We start from the raw sequence: 10,892 nt of genomic DNA, 5'->3' as shown, positions 1-10,892 counted from the left end.
TTTATCCCTCCTGGATTGGGTTTGTTGGTATAGAAGAGAGGGAGAGGGAGGAAGGGAGGGAGAGAGAGAGATGGGGGGAAGAGGCAAAGAAAAAAAAAGAAAAGGCATATTATCTAAGAATATTAGTACAATCATCACTATCTTTTAAGGGTCTTGTGGCTAAGAATATCGATTACAAGCATTAGTCAATATATATATCTATATGCTTTCCTGGGAAGGCGCAGACAAATTAATATATAGTGGGCGTGCATGTGTGTCTGTTTGTGTGTTAACAGTCTGTTATAAGATGGCGGGCTATATGAACATTTTTAATAAAATAAAAATATTAAAGTTGTCCATCTGTTGATACATACTTTAGTGAATTCGGATTTATCCTTGTATTTGATTCAGCAGCGGCAGTTGGTACAGTCTCAGGTTGCTTAGTGGAATTTGTTACTTTATAGAATCAGCTGCACAGGCTTTCAGTTAGCTGTATTAAAGGTTTTGCCTATGAGATATAAAGCACTAAAGAATTTAAGATCAGGATGCCTGATGGACTACCTGTGCCATTAATGGACCCGATGGAAGTCTTAAATTGCTACAGTACTCCATTTCAAAGATCACTATGAGCAGAGGCTCTCAATGCTGGAACAGGACATCAGCTCTTTTAAGGATTTGTTTATAGAACAGAGATGGGAAATGGAAAGAAGACATCATTTGTTGTATTTTGAAAAGAGCTAGATTACTAAAATTATTTATACTTGTGATGAAGGGCAAATCATTTCTTTCTATATTCCTTTTCTTTTTTACCTTTTTTCTGCATTTTTTGATTTTTATTCTTTTAGTTTGTATTTTATTGTTCTAATTGTTACGTTTAATTAAATTATAAAAAGTACAGTAGTTGTTTTAATTTGCTGTAACAAAGAACATTTGATTAGGACTGGGTGAACCTTTTCTGATATGATTGATGATTGTTTGCTTTGTTATATTTTGTTCTGTATGTATAAAAATACATACCCACAAGAGGAAATTACTCTGATCTACCAATAACGTGAGATGCAAGCATACATCAAAAAAGTTCAATCCCATGTGAATTTTTCCAATGTTATTAAAACATAGTACAAACTTGAATTTCTTATAGGTAAGAGAAGCCATTCAAAAGGATTTTATAGATGATTTTGGGGGTGCCGCTAAATAATTTTGTATAGTAAGTAATGAACAATTAAATTTTTAATCTTTATTTTAGAAATAAAGTAGTAAAGAGCCATGGACAAATGTGTGAAGCTCCCAGCTCTTCATTTTCATATGTGCACACATTCCTTATTGTTTGATTTGTTTTTTATAGTGAAGGGCATTCACTATAATAATTTTTCACTTCCTAAAATCTAAGATCTTTCCCCAAGAGATTTTACTGATGACTTTTCCCAAGTCTGAATAAACATGCACATGTATACTTAGAACAAACTTCAGAAGAACCAAAAAGTAATACAATTTTTCTATTCCTACATGGTTGTTTATTCGATTAGTTGTAATGGAAATGTAGTATAAAGTTTTATACTTACGTGATTACATATGAGATATTTGTTCATAAAATCAGAGTTGATGTCTGGAATCTAAGATCACATCTATGTTGCCTTAAACATGAAAATAAGCTATGACTGGAACAATGAAGAATCTTGATCTTTTATTAGTGAACAGGAGATATTTTTCTCGAGTGATGTGTAATCATCCTTTTCCTTATTTCTGTACTAACAAAGGCACAGAAAGGCTTCCTGAATACTTTGAAGTCTCTATATTGCAATTTAATCGTTCTTCAACCTTTATTAGTTTTGACCCTTACTTAACCCTCCCACCAATATATGAAGATATAAATTAGGACCAGCATTCTTCAGACAGAAGTTGAAATATGTATTTCAGAACTTTTGCAGCACCTCTGTTATTCATTAAAGCATTTTTCAAGTTTCCCAGTGACCATGAAATAAACAGTACGGCTATTTTAAAGAGTTGAATTATTAAATCCTTACATTTTATTGCAATTGTTTGATTTGTTTCACAATCTGCACCAGAAAATTCCCAGACCTATTTCATATTTTTTCCTATTATGTAGCCAATTTGACTGCAAGGTAGTTCATCCAATGTAATCCAAGTATAAAGTGTTTATTTTGATATTGTTTGATGTATTAGCAATAAAGTTTTCTTTGTAAAATTATATTAATATAATTCTTACTGTACTTACCTAATCCAATTCTTCAAGTGATCCTGGTTTCAGCAACTTTTTGCTTTCCAATCAGTAATCAAGTTTTTTCTGCTATTGAAGTAGTGGAAACATATACTTGTAATAACAGTCAGAGTTTACTGAACGTCCAATAATTCTAGTATGTACAGTTCAGTGGTGGGATTCAAATTTTTTTACTACCGGTTGTGTGGGCTTGGCTTGGTGGGTGTGGCATGACTTTGTGGGTGTGGCTTGGTGGACAGGGCAGGGAAAAATACTGTAAAATCTCCATTCCCTCCCCACTCCTGGGGGATGGTTACCACCGGTTCTCTGAAGTACTCAAAATTTCCGCTACCAGTTCTCCAGAACTGGTCAGAGCCTGCTGAATTCCACCTCTGGTACAGTTGAGATTTGATATGCAATATCTATTCTGTATTTGCATATAAATACATGTGAAACTCTTTTTGATTGACATTGACCCTGCATTTCTTTCTATAAGATTTCATGAAGCATAAACCATGTATCTAAAATAAAAGTCAAAGGGATGACTAATTCAGGATATAATAGATATTAATGCTAATAAAAGGGAATGCAATATAAAACTTAGGATACAACCCCAAGTTCCAAAGTAGAAATCATGAAATTAATGACTTGAATATCATTTCTTTTCTAAATATGTAATATCACATTCAGTCTAAATTCGCAGGCTGGATGCATCACGCACTTACCACACCCATTCCTGGTTCAGAAAAAGTCCCAACATGTCATGTGATGCCACAAGTTTGACATCCCTGGTCTAAACTGTTAAGCTTGATCTGCCCAAACTTTACAACAGAAGTAATGAAAGATTTACTAATGCCAAAGGTGGTAACATAACTGCTAGGGTTTGAATCACCAACTGCCAATATTTTTGAATACCCCAAACCTAAAAAGTATATCAATCTTGACATTCAACATGTAACTTGGGGACCTTTCCTAATTTTTTGATATATGTAATTCATGTATTCAATTTGCATTGTCTTTTAGTATTAAGTTGATCCCAGAAGATAAAGTTAGATTAAATTGATTATTCTACATTTCAGTCTGCATTTCTTCCATTTGTATAATAGAAAATAAATACCATAAAATCTGATTTTCATATTTTTTTTCTATTGACTGCTATGCATTTCACTAGAGTCATAATTTAAGAAATTTGGATATGGTTTTATAGAAAAAAAGGGATAATAACATATCAGTAATTATAGATAACTGATAGCATTTTAGAAGTTCTGTGACAAGTAACAGGATTATTTATTCATTAATATATTTAGAATATTTATTGCATGCTCTATAGCAATAAGTGTTTTGAAAGCTGTTCATAATTTTAACACCCAAAATTATTAGAATGATCAAACCCAAGATTAACGTCAAACTCCTACTCTTGTATTTATAAACAGCTTTTTTGTAATAATAGTTGCAAATTCCATTCCCCCCAAATCCAAGAGAATAGCATTCAGCAGCTGTTTATACTATGGATAAACTGATGGATGGACAGAAGGAAGAAAATAGTTATCACATTTTATTTCTTTGTATAAATATATTTTATCTGTCTAGGCATGCACTCTCTCTCATTCACAATTTAATTAAATACCATAAACTATAACATAATTATATAGAAAAGGTTTAGTCACCTCTAGTCAAACTGTATATTTCAATGAATTCCTAACTGAAAAGGACATGACCTTGATGGTCCAAAGATAAATGACATTTTCTTGCAAATTTGAATGCTAACATATTAACGTTGTTCAAATGTTTAGAGAATAAAAAAAAAACAGTGAACATGAAATATATTGAAGTTTGGACACTTCCAATAAAATGAAACACATCCACTGTGGGAGACACCTTTTGGCAGAAATAAAGTGTTTTCAAATTTTCCTGTAGATTTTTAGTATTCTTCTCAGGAGTCTTTCTATTCTTACTTTTCGATCTTATCCCTCCCTTTCTCTTTTAAATTATTCTACCTCAGAACCATTCTTGGGTGCTTTAAATATATATTGCATATTTTAGATTTCTTCCAGGTTTTAAATATAATTTTTTCAAGGAATTCTATTAAGTATTTTATAGTTAATTGGGATGTATGTTTCAGATTGTTATCTTGCTGACATCCCAATCTTTTGTTAGCTTTGGTTTCTTAACTGCTAAAGTAAGTTAATATTTGAATCTATTATTCTTTAGACTCACGCAACATTTTCTCTCTGGATATTACTCAGTCCAAGCCCTGATAACCCCACTCTTGTAATTAATGGTTGGAATTTTTTCAATACTTTCCTCCCCCTAAAACTGTAGTATGTGGTTGCTGCTAAATAGTTGCATTTTGTTTCATTAGTCTAAAGTACTTTGTTTTGTTCTCAGATGTTTCAGTCTTATCAAGTTTCTTTGATGGAGGGGGATGAGAACAGGAAAGGTTTTTTTCCTGGCATCTTCTCTGTGCTGGGCACATTGTACGGTGGTCTGCAAACAACTTCACTGTCAGCTAAACTTTTCAGCAGGTCATTTGTAATCAATGAGTTCAGTTTTGCAGATCTAAATAGATTTAATGCATTCTAAAGTGTTTCTTTAGTTTTCAAGTGAATGAAAGAGGTTGGCTATTTAGTTGGCCACAGAAATTTTTAAGCTGTTATTTTTGCTACCGTAGCAGTGTTAAAAAGTACTGACTGGAAGTACTGATCTTAGTTTCCACATCTGACATATTTACTATTTTATTATTTTGAATCTGTAAACAATTGTACCTACATATTACACATGGATTCTAATTTGTAAAAAGATATATCTAATTTTGTACAATGTAAAATTTCTTTGAACTGTTCCTTTAGGGATTGACTGAAACATAAGATTAAAGATGTTTAAAATGTTTCATATAACTGCACAGATATATACAAATAATGGACAGATTTGACAAAACTAGACCAAATGGTATCAGTGTAAAATATCAAGATATACTTGCATTCTACAAATCCCATCAGAAACTGATAAAAATATAGGGACAGAAACAAATTATTTTAGAATGTATATTATTCCTGCATCTGCTTTCCAGTATTGAAGGGTTACAACACATACACACACATCAAATATTTACTGACATTTCTACAGGAGTTATAAAATTTCCCATCTTTTACTATGCCAATTAGTTGTAGTACAATCCACAAGTTGAACTATCACGAAGGAAAATAATTTGAGGTCAAATGCCTATCCACTTCCCATATTATTTCATTTCCTGGTTTTAATCAATAATGACAGGTCATTCAAAATATTAGACATAATACTGCACAGTTATTAGTATCATGATTTGTGTGAAATACACTTCAAAACTTTTTCTGATTTTTGATAGGTCCATTCCAAGGATAAGCTAGTTTGAGTCAAACCAAATGGATTTAATTTAGTCTAACTTAAAGCTGGAAGATGGCTGCTGTTTGGACAAACATTCCTCTAGTAAGGATCACTGTTTCAAATTAGCTCCAATTACCAGTATTTTTCTCTTTTAAAGTAATGTTACACATGTTCCCACCATATTAGTGCAATTATTTCTGATACTATATTTTCTATATAGTTTCTTGTGGCTAAACGTTCATAGTTTTAGCTATTTCACCACATTTGGAAACCTTCCAACCTAATGCTTTATCTTTTATCACATATTGCATTCCAAGCCATCATGCATATCCAAAATCAGGCTTAGTACTGTATTACAAAATTAGGATAAAAAACAAGAAGAAATGAAACATTTAATATAGTCACATCCAACATTGTATTAATATAGTTAGGCTTTGATTTTTCAGAAAAGGGACAATAGCAAACAAATATAAAACAACTATCTGCTGAAAAGCAAATATATTTATTATGCACTTTCATATACATAAGGACTTTCGCTTAATATAATACAAGAAATAAAATAAAAATTTTACAATGTGAAATTCAATGTACATTTTAGGCTATTTACAAACAGTCCAGGAAAAAAAAGTTTCAACTGCACCATGTTATTTGAACAGTTCCAATGGAGGATATCAAGCATTAATAGACATTTGCATAGCAGCACAGGTGACAAGAGGAAAGGATGCTTTAAGTAAAAGCAAAGCCATTTCCAATACTGATTATAACAAGACCTATATGGCACTGATTTACCTTAACATGTCAACATTTTGAAAGATAAATTAACTATTTGCTTCCTCTTAAGAACACCTACTGAGGTCACTTGTGCTGCAGATATTAAAATTCACTTTCTAAAACCCCAAAGGGTGAAAATTTAGTTCATCTGGGAATGACTTTAGCCAGTGAATTGTAGGGGTGGAAAAGATTGTAAAATGAGGCAGTGTTTTGTTGATGGGGATACAGAACCCAGGAATCTTGAATTATATTAAATTATAGCTGATCAGCCCCATCAAATCATGGCTTAACAGAACTGAACACACCCAAGAACTTAACAATGGTAATAAAGCATAGAATTGTTTTTTTCAGATAAACAATGTTTACCTTTATTGGAAAGAGGCCACAAAAGTCAATATATTAAAATCATATATTAAAGCAATGTGAAAGAGTCTCACACTCTTGTCAAATGGATAGATTTATAATAAGGGAAGGCATGCTGTATTCCAACAAAGTTCTGAAAATACGCAGGAACTTTTATCCCAATGTATTATCAGAAAGCACTTTCCTTCTTAACTTTTTAATTGATTAGCATGCTTAGGAGATATTCTTTGCCTTATCCCAGCTCCTTCAAATGTTTACATTATTCTGGTGAAAATCCAAAGGCTTCTGCAACATGTAGCCTTGTTGTGAGTATGGCCATAAATGTAATTATCAAGTCACAAATACATACTAGGATAAAACAAGTCCAATAAATACAATCTCAGCACTAACTGAGATAAGAAAGACAACAATCTTTAAGAATATTTTTAGAGTAAAATGTTAATAAGAAATAAGGGCTGCAGTTTTGAACTATTTTGCAAATAACCAGTACTAGAAGTACTAGAGGAGATTTTCATGAGTATGAATTTCTGTTTACATCACATGTATCTTTTATGCTCTCAATACATACAACCATGCATCTTTTTCATTGCAATATTCTCATTAGCCAGGAGAGACTTCCTACTGACAAGCCTTTGCCATAAATTTTGATCTTATGGCACAAATCCCCATAGTTGACCTATAATTTATTCCATAAGCAGTCATGTTGGGATAAATAAAGCAGTGACACTTGGTAACATACCAATGGGAAAAACATGAATTTCTTGCCATAAGTTACCATGAAGAATGAAGCTCGTTCTTTCTATCCTGAGTTGCTTTTTGGTCACACAAGAGATGGACAGAGTAGCATGGACAGGATTTTATATCAAAAGATAAAGACTGCTACAAGGCAACTTAATAATTTTTTCTCTGATATTTAGAGCTATAGAGTTTTTAAAATATATCTGAAAGTGTGAATCAAGTGGTACAATCCAGCTACTTACAGGAAAAATATTGTTGAAGTTTACCATTTACCCCCAATCTAATAATAAAAAATAGGTGTCAAAACTAAAACCTGAAAAGAGAAATTTATATTGGGGCCACACACAAAACAAAAAGCGAAACAAATAAGCCATTCTTACTGTTTTAAATATATGCAGGCAGGTATCTAGGGTTAGGATTGTCAACTCTTCTAATCATTTCATTTTTCAGTATATTAAATTGCTTTATGTGGGTTAACATTTGATGTCTACTTAACATCAAAATAGACACCAGACATTTTCATTTATTTTTGGAATATGTTATCCATTTGTTTCAGGGAGACAAATGGAGATCACTAAATTGTCAATGCAATATAGTTCAGTGCAATAGAGATGTCTTGTTTGTTCCACATGATTTAACTGGGATTGAAGGATTGAACAAGAGCCTTCATATATTATAACAGCTGCACTACCACAAGACTGTGCCTCTTCCACAGAAAAATCTGAAGCAGCAAGTTGAGCTGACGGACTTCTGTTAGCCTTTCAAAGAGAAAAAAGGCAACGTGAACACAGATATAACCTGACTTAAGTCAATTAAATGAGGCCTGGTTTCAAACACCAATGCTGTTCAAAACAAGTGACAAGAACAAGATTAATGACTTGTATCTACTACGACAATTTAGCATTGTTGTTTTTTTGACAATTTGTGAGAAGCATCTGATTATAGGGAAATATACCCATGGAAATACAATTTAAGATGAACAGAAAACTACCTCATATTGCTTGGTATTATGTATTTATGATGACTTTACTATGTATGTACAGTTTTTTTGAGAAAATTAAATGTGAACCAGCCATACCCAGATATAGCCACATGACCAAACAGTAACACTTGAAATTGTAGTGTTTTTGGAGGGAAATCATCACTATTATTATGGCTACAATATTGTGAGGAAGTGAAGCTGTTGTCTGTGCTTGAGGAAAAGTAGCTGCAATCAGGCAAATATACTTCCCACCCCATTTCCTCGAGGCTCAGCACAAGCTAATGTTTTTTCTCAGGGCTGTAAAAGGTTTGAAACCTGAAAGCATTTATTCATTCACTCACAAATTTGCTCACAAGCCTCCACACCAGTGTTTCGGCTTCCTGGCTAATATAGCCACACCCAGGCATTTTCAAGGATATGGCAATGTCCAGAGGCAGCCTCACACCAATCTTAGTTTACAAAAGCAAATGCTAAGACAGAATGTTTAGGAAGGTGATATAAAGATAGAAAAATGGAGGATATCTGGAGACTGGCAGCTATTACAAGCAGGCAAGAGGATTATCATTCAACCGCCAGGGCCACAAGCTAAAGTGACCAGCATTGTGCTGGTGGGAATCCAGCCTAACGCTTTTCTGGAAGTATGGTAGCAACCAGAAAAGGAACAATTGCATTGAAGTAGCACTTCATCCCAACCAATGTAAAAACTTTTGGAAGAAGGATAAGATTGAGTGCCACTTTAAAGACTTGGAGACTTTGTCTGAATTGAAAATGGAAAGATTTTGAAAACAAAATATTGAATATTAAAGATGTATTTACATGGCAACAGCAACTTCCAAATCCGAGAGGGGCAGAATTGTCCCACAGCAATAGACTTGTTGAAGAAAGTAGGTGCTATAATAAAGCATTGCGTACAGATTTACTATGCTGTGATGTGCCCAGTCCTTGGAAAGCAAAGAACCCTCAAAGGCAATTAGCATTGTGGCTGTGATAGTTCACATAATTCTCTTCTAGGTGCAAAGGTTGCACCCTTTGAGATAATTGCAGTCTTTTGTATGAGTATATATGAACCTGCGGTAAAAAATATAAGAGGTCTTATGAAAGCATAAAATCTAACTAGGAATCACATGCTGCAAAGCTGTTGGTGCAAGCATAAAACAGAAAAAAATGATATTCAACTGGTGTTTAAAAGGCTTATTGAAAAAAACCAAATTTATGTATATATTTGTGAAGTGAGGTTGTTTCTTTTTTTTAGGTAGCCAAAGATACTGCTTATCTTTCCAACAGAAAGCAAGCAGATTTTTTGCCACATTAAAATAAAATACATAAGGCAATGCCTTTCAGCACAAGCCACCATGGCTCTGATGATGCCTTCGTGCAAAGGAGCTTACATTTCTAATTCTTAAAACTTTTCAGTTGTGTATGGAATATATGGCATTATCTTGTTCCGTTTATTAAGAAGAAAGTGCTTATTCTATGTATTAAGTATAAAGTACACAAAATACAATTTCTAAAGCACAGAAAGTTACATTAAGAAGGCAGCCTTAACTTTTAGGCACATTACAGTAATCAAGGTAACTGTGCTGTAGTGATCACATTCAGAATTTTCAATGTAGTTTAATGAGCAAGAAATGCTTTTATCCAGTCTACTGACAAACCATTCTTGATAACCTCTTCTTTTTGTTCCTGGTGTTATGAAAACTGCCTAAAAAACCAAAAAAATAAAATGAAAATTTACATTCTGCCTCAAAAATCTCAATTCTATTAATAACCGAACTATTTACAATGTCTTCAATGATCTACAAATGCAATGACTAAAAATCTTACAGTTTATCATTGAATTTTGAGTATATTTAAAATGGCCTGTCTGAAATCAAATCCATATTTTGATCAATAAATTATAGTGAGGTCTACTATCTCTAACATTGTCATGTCAAACTTGTTGTGAACACTTAGGATCATCTTTCTCCTATTTTAGTGGCATTGGGGTTTAACCCCCTCCCCCAAGCACTGAATGCTACTCATAGAAACTAAGAAACAGAATATGGTGATATAGGTACATGATACAAATATTATGGTACTGGTGATAAGATAATATGGCAATTCTATTTTGACAATCATATTAATATTTAACATGTAACTTGTGACTTGGCATTACTTCTAACAAAATTGAAAGCTTTTGTAACTTAAAATGGCATACTTTCTACTTCTTGAATTTAATTAGGTCACTGAATTCTTATGGTTTTGTAATATTTCAGGTATGAGACAAGATTGCATGGGCTACACACAAGGCCAATTTACAATATTTTAAAAACAATATGTATGGAAAAAATATTAATTAGAGAATTCCTTTCGTATAGTAAGCATGTATAAGATTATCGATTTCTCATATTAGCAAATGATGTTTATAAAATGATCTTTTAATAGGCTTCATTTTATACATATATATTTAGACGATTGGTTTTCCTAAAGATCAACATT

At 32.8% G+C, this 10,892-nt stretch overlaps 1 protein-coding gene across 2 annotated transcripts in view; it reads right to left on the bottom strand.

The window, feature by feature from the left end:
• Window positions 1–6,030: 6,030 nt before the first annotated feature.
• ANKRD50 (ankyrin repeat domain 50) overlaps window positions 6,031–10,892 on the bottom strand; it is a 43,343-nt gene continuing 38,481 nt past the window's right edge. For both annotated transcript variants that reach the window (XM_026698015.2, XM_026698016.2), the window contains exon 5: window positions 6,031–10,116. The gene's annotated coding sequence lies outside the window, so the exon portion shown is untranslated. The remainder of the gene's footprint in view (window positions 10,117–10,892) is intronic.

This window comes from Pseudonaja textilis, chromosome 6 (genome assembly GCF_049901715.1).
Source record: "Pseudonaja textilis isolate UNSWEBS1 chromosome 6, rPseTex1.2, whole genome shotgun sequence".
NCBI classification, from domain to species: domain Eukaryota; kingdom Metazoa; phylum Chordata; class Lepidosauria; order Squamata; family Elapidae; genus Pseudonaja; species Pseudonaja textilis.
This window is presented reverse-complemented; position numbering and strand designations above follow the sequence as displayed.